Raw genomic sequence first — 9697 nt, 5'->3', positions numbered from 1 at the left:
GGTACATTCAAATTTTGATTTTGCTTCTGTGGCTATAGATAACAGGCTGAATGATTTTAAAAAATACTTTTGTAAGGTGGACCCCTCTTAGAATGTTTTGGCAATTTTTTAAGACTGAAAGCACAGCTATGAGTTGACATTTGACCATGTCATGTAATGTTTACCAGATTGCCCCATCGGCATCTTAAAAAAGCGGGCATGACTTTTGCTAATAATGTGGAAACCTTAAAATTTCTTTTGGGGTCTGGTTCAAAATGATTCTGTCCCAGTGATTAGACCCTAGCTTAATATGTCTCAATTGTTTACCTCTTTTGTACGTCATTTTGGGTAAAAGCATCTGCTAAGCAAATGTAAATGATGAGATTCAGAAAATAGCTTTCACCTTCATACCCCAACAAAGCAAACAATCTGAATACATTGGTTTCTGCTTTGTTTTGTGACTGATTGTTAGGGCTTCATGGATCCCAACATGCACTTACAATGGGATGCAAAAGTTTGGGCAACCTTGTTAATAGTCATTATTTTCCTGTATAAATCGTTGGTTGTTAGGATAAAAAACGTCAGTTAAATATATCATATAGGAGACACACACAGTGATATTTGAGAAGTGAAATGAAGTTTATTGGATTTACAGAAAGTGTGCAATAATTGTTCAAACAAAATCAGGCAGGTGCATAAATTTGGGCACCGTTGTCATTTTATTGATTCCAAAACTTTTAGAACTAATTATTGGAACTCAAATTGGCTTGGTAAGCTCAGTGAGCCCTGACCTACATACACAGGTGAATCCTATAATGAGAAAGAGTATTTAAGGGGGTCAATTGTAAGTTTCCCTCCTCCTTTAATATTCTCTGAAGAGTAGCAACATGAGGGTCACAAAACAACTCTCAAATGACCTGAAGACAAAGAATGTTCACCATCATGGTTTAGGGAAGGATACAGAAAGCTGTCCCAGAGATTTAAGCTGTCTGTTTCCACAGTTAGGAACATATTGAGGAAATGGAAGACCACAGGCTCAGTTCAAGTTAAGGCTCGAAGTGGCAGACCAAGAAAGATTTCGGATAGACAGAAGCGATGAATGGTGAGAACAGTCAGAGTCAACCCACAGACCAGCACCAAAGACCTACAACATCATCTTGCAGCAGATGGAGTCACTGTGCATCGTTCAACCATTCGGCGCACTTTACACAAGGAGATGCTGTATGCGAGAGTGATGCAGAGGAAGCCTTTTCTCCGCCCACAGCACAAACAGAGCCGCTTGAGGTCTGCTCAAGCACATTTGGACAAGCCAGCTTCATTTTGGAATAAGGTGCTGTGGACTGATGAAACTAAAATTGAGTTATTTGGGCATAACAAGGGGCGTTATGCATGGAGGAAAAAACACAGCATTCCAAGAAAACCACCTGCTACCTACAGTAAAATATGGTGGTGGTTCCATCATGCTGTGGGGCTGTGTGGCCAGTGCAGGGACTGGGAATCTTGTCAAAGTTGAGGGACGCATGGATTCCACTCAGTATCAGCAGATTCTGGAGACCAATGTCCAGGAATCAGTGACAAAGCTGAAGCTGCACCGGGCTGGATCTTTCAACAAGACAACGACCTGAAACACTGCTCAAAATCCACTAAGGCATTCATGCAGAGGAACAAGTACAACGTTCTGGAATGGCCATCTCAGTCCCCAGACCTGAATATAATTGAAAATCTGTGGTGTGAGTTAAAAAGAGCTGTCCATGCTCAGAAGCTGTCAAACCTGAATGAACTAGAGATGTTTTGTAAAGAGGAATGGTCCAAAATACCTTCAACCACAATCCAGACTCTCATTGGAACCTACAGGAAGCGTTTAGAGGCTGTAATTTCTGCAAAAGGCGGATCTACTAAATATTGATTTCATTTCTTTTTTGTGGTGCCCAAATTTATGCACCTGCCTAATTTTGTTTGAACAATTATTGCACACTTTCTGTAAATCCAATAAACTTCATTTCACTTCTCAAATATCACTGTGTGTGTCTCCTATATGATATATTTAACTGACATTTTTTATCGTAACGACCAACAATTTATACAGGAAAATAATGACTATTAACAAGGTTGCCCAAACTTTTGCATCCCACTGTACTTTTGAATATCCTAAGCATCAATAGTATTATTCACTCTGCTCTTTGATATTGACAGCTTATTTAAAAAATTTTCAACATCTATCAGTCATTTTGGATGAGTTCTTCAGTTTGTAGAAAAGTACCAAAGTGACTCCTGTTCACCAGGTAGAACAAGGTGTGCCGATGAGCTCTGCTTGTTCTTTGTGAGAACCTGCAGTATGTGAATTCCAGCTGAAAGCATATACATTTTAACTGCTTGTAAATGTTTCATGTTAACTACAGAATAAGCATGCATATGTTAATTTTGATTGAGGTATAGAAAGTATTAGACCTAGGCTTTCTACAAATTAAAGTTAGTCTAAAAAATCCAGCATTATAGTTACTCTAAACATTACAGCAAATCTTTAAAAATTAAGTAGTGGAATCTAAAATCGATCTCATTTGGGGAAAAAAGAATTATCATGTAAATAAAAGTGAGGTGTTAATGTGCCATTTAACACAATTTAAAAAAAAAAAAAAAGTCCTAAATAAGCACAGTTATTGGAAACTTTTGTTTGCTTGTTGAATCAAATTATTAAGGTCTGTTTGCTCAAAAAAAATTTTAATACCAGTGCATATTTTTTTAATAAAGAAATTTATTTTTGTATGTGTGCCTGTTATTTGTGTTGTCATTATCAGATACAGAAGGTTTTAAAGATCCTTGTAAAATTACTTATCTATGATGTGAAAAATGAGTGGCTCATATATTTTAAAGAAGCCATGTAAATCTTGAGACAACTTGGTCTAAGACTTTTTACTTTTTTAAACTTAGAATATAACTTATTAACAGCTATATCTATATGTTTGCACATAGGAGAAAACAGATGTAAATGCCATGTTTGACCATAGCATATTGGGACTTAGTGTGCTTTTATTTCAAAGAAATAAATTATAAGTATCCCTTCAGAAACTGGAATGCTGTCTAGCAAAGAATTATAGTGCATTGGTGTACACTTTTCTTCAAAAGCTGTTTTCTTTCTGCACGTTGATACAATCGCTATTGCGGTGGTTTTTGTGGTTCCATTTTGTTTCAAAAGTCAAACCTTTTTGCACGTGTGAGTCATGTGACAACTTTCACTTTATATTATTTAGGCTCTGTTGAGGCCCATATTCTGCTTATCACACTTACATGAGTAGATTTGATTTGCAATGAATAACCCCAAGTAATTCTCTAATATTTGTGTTATTGTGTGTGTCAGTTGGATGTTCTGCAGAAAGGCAGAAGGAACAACTACAATATTTTTAATCTTACCCCAAAAGGACAAGTGAATGTTATTCAAAATAACACCTTTAACCCACTCTAAGATGTGTGATCCATTATATTTTGGCTATCGTTGAAATTCCCAACCCTTCTGAAAAATCCCCTGAATCATTTAATGTAGTATTGTGTTTTTTAGATTTTTTTTTTTTTTTGGTGTTGGTTATCAGGCCGCTGGAAAGGGGTGTGTGGTGCTCCCTATATGTGTACATAGGGACGAAGGTCCAAGTCTTTAGAGTCCTGGTGCTTCCTGTCTTGCTATATGTAAGCAATACATAGATGCTATCCAATGACCTAAAATAAATACTGGACTCCTTTGGTACTGTATCTCTTTGGAGAATTCTTGGGTACCTCTCTTTGGACTTTATGTCGAATGAGTGGTTTCTCATGAAGTCCTTAATGAGACACATTTACCTGCATTGTGAGAAACCGTCAATTACAGTAATATGGCCATATGCCGCAATTTCCCGAATGTGATCCGGCTCGCAGGATCCCCATTGAGGACCTAAGAGGCTGGACCAGGCCAATGAGACACCCATGTAACAACTGGCTGCGGCAGATAGGTGGTCATTGCCCAGTCCCACCCTCCAGAAATGTTTCTACCTGGGGGGTTGCCAACCAGGATCCTGAGCTGTTTCATTGTGTGATGGGTGTAGCAACATACTGTATCAGTGCATACTCCCCAGCCTGACCTGTGCTGACCTTAATATATAATTCCTAGAAAAATACAGTGCATCCGGAAAGTATTCACAGCGCATCACTTTTTCCACATTTTCTTATGTTACAGCCTTATTCCAAAATGGATTAAATTCATTTTTTTCCTCAGAATTCTACACCCAACACCCAATAATGACAACGTGAAAAAAGTTTACTTGAGGTTTTTGCAAATTTATTAAAATAAAAAAACTGAGAAATCACATGTACATAAGTATTCACAGCCTTTGCTCAATACTTTGTTGATGCACCTTTGGCAGCAATTACAGCCTCAAGTCTTTTTGAATATGATGCCACAAGCTTGGCACACCTATCCTTAGCCAGTTTTGCCCATTCCTCTTTGCAGCACCTCTTAAGCTCCATCAGGTTGGATGGGAAGCGTCGGTGCACAGCCATTTTAAGATCTCTCCAGAGATGTTCAATCGGATTCAAGTCTGGGCTCTGGCAGGAACACTGAAGGACATTTACACAGTTGTCCTGAAGCCACTTCTTTGATATCTTGGCTGTGTGCTTAGGGTCGTTGTCATGCTGAAAGATGAACCGTTGCCCCAATCTGAGGTCAAGAGTGCTCTGGAGCAGGTTTTCATCCAGGATGTCTCTGTACATTGCTGCAGTCATCTTTCCCTTTATCCTGACTATTCTCCCAGTTCCTGCCGCTGAAAAACATCCCCACAGCATGATGCTGCCACCACCATGCTTCACTGTAGGGATGGTATTGGCCTGGTGATGAGCGATGCCTGGTTTTCTCCAAACGTGACGCCTGGCATTCACACCAAAGAGTTCAATCTTTGTCTCATCAGACCAGAGAATTTTGTTTCTCATGGTCTGAGAGTCCTTCAGGTGCCTTTTGGCAAACTCCAGGTGGGCTGCCATGTGCCTTTTACTAAGGAATGGCTTCCATCTGGCCACTCTACCATACAGGCCTGATTGGTGGATTGCTGTAGAGATGGTTGTCCTTCTGGAAGGTTCTTCTCTCTCCACAGAGGACCTCTGGAGCTCTGACAGAGTGACCTCAGGTTCTTGGTCACCTCACTGACTAAGGCCCTTCTCCCCCGATCGCTCAGTTTAGATGGCCGGCAAGCTCTAGGAAGAGTCCTGGTGGTTTTGAACTTCTTCCACTTACAGATGATGGAGGCCACTGTGCTCATTGGGACCTTCAAAGCAGCAGAAAGTTTTCAGTAACCTTCCCCAGATTTGTGCCTTGAGACAATCCTGTCTCGGAAGTCTACAGACAATCCCTTTGACTTCATGCTTGGTTTGTGCTCTGACATGAACTATCAACTGTGGGACCTGATATAGACAGGTGTGTGCCTTTCCAAATCATGTCCAATCAACTGAATTTACCACAGGTAGACTCCAATTAAGCTGCAGAAACATCTCAAGGATGATCAGGGGAAACAGGATGCACCTGATTCAATTTTGAGCTTCATGGCAAAGGCTGTGAATACTTACGTACATGTGCTTTCTCAATTTTTTTATTTTTAATAAATTTGCAAAAACCTCAAGTAAACTTTTTCACATTGTCATTATGGGGTGTTGTGTGTAGAATTCTGTGGAAAAAAATGAATTTAGTCCATTTAGGAATAAGGCTGTAACATAACAAAATGTGGAAAAAGTGATGCGCTGTGAATACTTTCCGGATGCACTGTATAGAAAGACAGATTTTATCTTAACATTATCACTGAGGATAAGTTACACATGTTTATGTAATTACATGTATAGGATTTCTGTTTAAATGTTTTAACATTGTTATTTAATTAGGTCCAATAATGTATTTCAGAGAATACCTATAGCCAGAATTGCATTGTAAATATATATTGGACAAAAGATCTGCAGACTGTACCACTCAGGTGTGACTTCATTGCTACAGTGTAAAGTTTTGTTTGCTCTGCGGGCATTTGTACACTATAATCTGGTCTCAGTTAGGTTAATTCACATTTTGCATCATCACCTTTAATCAGTTTAGCACTGCACTCAGATCATAAAGAAGATAGATGTTCTCTACTATTCAGTTTGTAACATGACAGCTGTTCTTTTCAGTCTTGATTGGGATAATATCATTTCTTTGCAACAGCAATATGACCTGATTCTGGCATTTGCAATAATTGATCCTTTATAAGCCAACTTTATTTGGTTTGTTTGACAGTTTTTGCAGTACCACAGGAACTGTTTTTTTGTGATAGCCATATAACTTAAAATGTGAAAGAATGTTGACATGAGGTTGCACATCTTGAAAAATGTCTGCTCGAGCCAATCCCAGCCAACACAGGGCACAAGGCAGGAAACAAACCATGAGCAGGGCACCAGCCCACCTCAGTAGTTTGAAATCCTTCTGGATAACTATATACTGTATAACATTGCCCACTCCTTGCTTTTGCCAATGGACTGCCATTTACAAATCATATCACATTTTCTTGATAAATATGATGGTCTAGATTTCTTATGGCCTCTGAAGAATAATCAGTTTTTACTCTTGGGCCACTCCGGTGTGGTTCTTTTGGAAGTTTTTTTCAGCTGAAAGTTGAATTGTTCTTTTAGTGGACTAAAAATACGTCCTTGTAATATGTCCTGGAGTGTAAAATCTTCATTTTCTGAAACTGCAGACTACTTATATTGATTGTTAATTTTTGTTCAGACAAGTCACAGTGAACTGAATTTACTGGAAATTAACATTGCAAGTATCCTTCCTTGTACATTCTTCCCGTATTGCACAGGTAATTTATAACTTTTAAGGGAAAGAAAAATAAGAATGGACACCACAGGACCAGAAGTTGTTTCATTTAGTTTATAGCCTGGGGAAAGAAACCAGTACGCAGGTGCGTAAAATGAACAATGACTTTGAACAGATACATTCATTATAAGGACAACCAGTCAATCAAATGTGTACAGTGTCACATATCCTGTAGGCCCATGTGAAATTTTAACATAAATATTGACTCACTTGAGTGATCAGAGGAGGGGACAAAAGATCACAGCATCATTGGAAAAGTGAAGATCAGTGAATCTTTCTTCACCAACAGATGTCCCACAGCCACTGAACCCCCGACCCCGCCCAACACCCAGTCAGTGCAAGCACTGAAGAGAGTAGGAGCAAGAACACACCCCTGTTCCGTACAAGTTATTTAAAAACTTAAGTGGATTTATATACAGTTAGGTCCATGAATATTTGGAAAGAGACAATTTTCTTCTAATTTTGGTTCTGTACATTACCACAATGAATTTTAAATTAAACAAGTCAGATGCAGTTGAAGTGCAGACTTTGAAATGAAGGGATTGTGTTAAAAAAAATACTTTAGTTCCCTCATATTTTTATACAATCTTTTTGTTCAACCCACTGAATTAAAGCTGAAAGTCTGCACTTCAACTGCATCTGAGTTGTTTCATTTAAAATTCATTGTGGTAATGTACAGAACCAAAATTAGAAAAAAGTTGTCTCTGTCCGAATATTTATGGACCTAACTATATGAATTTGAGCCTGTTTGTATAATTCTACCCTGTGTGGATTTTAGAAAATTCTTGTCATTAACAATGTATGTTGTATAATCCTTCCATCCCAGATTTATGACTTGCAAGTATGCCGTCAATACTATAGGATTTTGAAACTGTAAAAGTGTGATCCAAACTATCTGAAGATGGACTGCACTCAGAAACAGTTTAAATTAAATGGTGGCATGTGGCTTGTATTCATGTACTGTTTTGATTATTCTTACTTTTCTTTTACCTTTGATGCATTCTTGTTTAGTCTGCTTTTATTCTGTGACACCTCTGAGCATCTAAACTAGAATAACAAGGATGAAAGTAGATGTTCTAAAGTATACCTGTAAATACTTAAAGTGAATATACAGTATGGGATGTAGATGCTTTATTCATGCCTTAGAAGTAACTCAAATATTTAATAATTGAGGGTGACTTAGGTAAAGTATTTATAGAATGACAGCAGAGGTTAGGTTTACCTAGGTTTACAGATTGTTTTTGAATTCTTGGACTACTGAAGGCCATAGTCTGTCAGAGGTTTATTTTCAGCAAGTTTTACCTTCCTGGTTATTTTGCTTTTCATCTCTATTGCAATTTTGCCATGACAGCAGTAATAACCATAGCTATTTTTAAAATAATTAAATTTTTCTATTCGCGTTTGTGGTTACCAAAAAGAAATGTCTAGCAATTTTATTCTGTATACTTAAACTTTTTTTGTCAGTATTACTATTTCAGTAGCACCTTGTTAGTTTCCATGTTTTCCTTTACATTTATATTAATGATAATTTGGTGTAGTCAGAACCAAGGTTATTATAGTTAACAAAAACTAAAATCAAAACTGAAACTATTAAACATTTTCGTAAGCTGAAATAAAATTAAAATTAAAAAAAATTACAACTCTGTCAAGATTATCTAGGAAAAACTTGAGGAAAACCTTTGCACAGGTAAAGTTGTTAAGTCTTGCTGTTTTCTTAAAAGAATAGTCCACTCCTAAAGATTTTTCAAACACTTACCCCGTGTTATTTTTAGTGATGGCTAAGAATTTTTAACCTCTTGCATTTATTCAGAACGTAGATAACAAAATTGCTGACATAATCGGCTTCAATGGGAACCAACTCTAAACAAATGGCAAACATCAAAATATCTATTACAAAAAATCTCAATTTATCTAAATTGCATAATCTACATGTCAGAAATCAAGCTGCATGCTCACAACATCTCAAATTCATGCATTTTTGCCATATTATTGTTAAGTAAATGACTTCCAGAAAATTATATTCTGAACAGCTGGTTCAGATGAGACTTGTCTGAAATGAAAGACCTGCATCACCCTATATCTATTATATAGTGCCTTTAATATCTATGTATCGATCGATCGATCGCCAGCCTCGGTGCATGTACCTTACCTAGACAACAAAAAACTGCTTAACGGATTTAGATTGGGATTTTTTCTATAACTTGCTTGAACATTCCAGTTGATTTTGTGACTTCTTTCATTGCGCTAAGAATCATAGTTCACTTGCTGCAGCGATATATTCACGCTAATCCAAGACAGAGGCTGGGGGGAGGGAAAAGCGTGACGTCAGAAGTGGGGAGCCGGGAAGGGTCCTCCTCACTGTCCTTTTTCACTAATAAGCAGGTGAAGCCACAGGGCACGGCTAGTTGCTAATGGGTACTGCTCAATAACAGCTAATTTTATTGTACACCATGGCTAGCTTCATATTACACCAGCAAGACAAAGTGTGGTCTAAGAAGGAAGTACAATTAGAGATTTAAAGTTAAAGAAAAATGAGAAACCATTATCAGGTGTAAAATATTTGCATATTCAAGCTGCTTCAATAAGCAGAAGGTCCATTCAATGGGGTAGTTTCACTAAATGCTGTTGGAAAAACACAGAAATATGGTGTTGTGGCTTCACCACGAAGAAACGGAAGGGAAAGGCTTGCGATGTCTGTCTGATTTAAATGTATTGCTGGTTCAGTCTTATAAATGCAGTCTTTTAATAAGCATGTAATAAAGAATTACTATCAAGCTCTAATTTTTCATAATTCTTACTTTTCATATAATGATTGGTCTTGTCTATAAAAATGATTTTATTACACCTGATATCTAACTA

Source organism: Polypterus senegalus, chromosome 12 (assembly GCF_016835505.1).
Source record: "Polypterus senegalus isolate Bchr_013 chromosome 12, ASM1683550v1, whole genome shotgun sequence".
NCBI lineage: Eukaryota > Metazoa > Chordata > Cladistia > Polypteriformes > Polypteridae > Polypterus > Polypterus senegalus.
Note: the sequence above shows the minus strand (reverse complement) of the source record.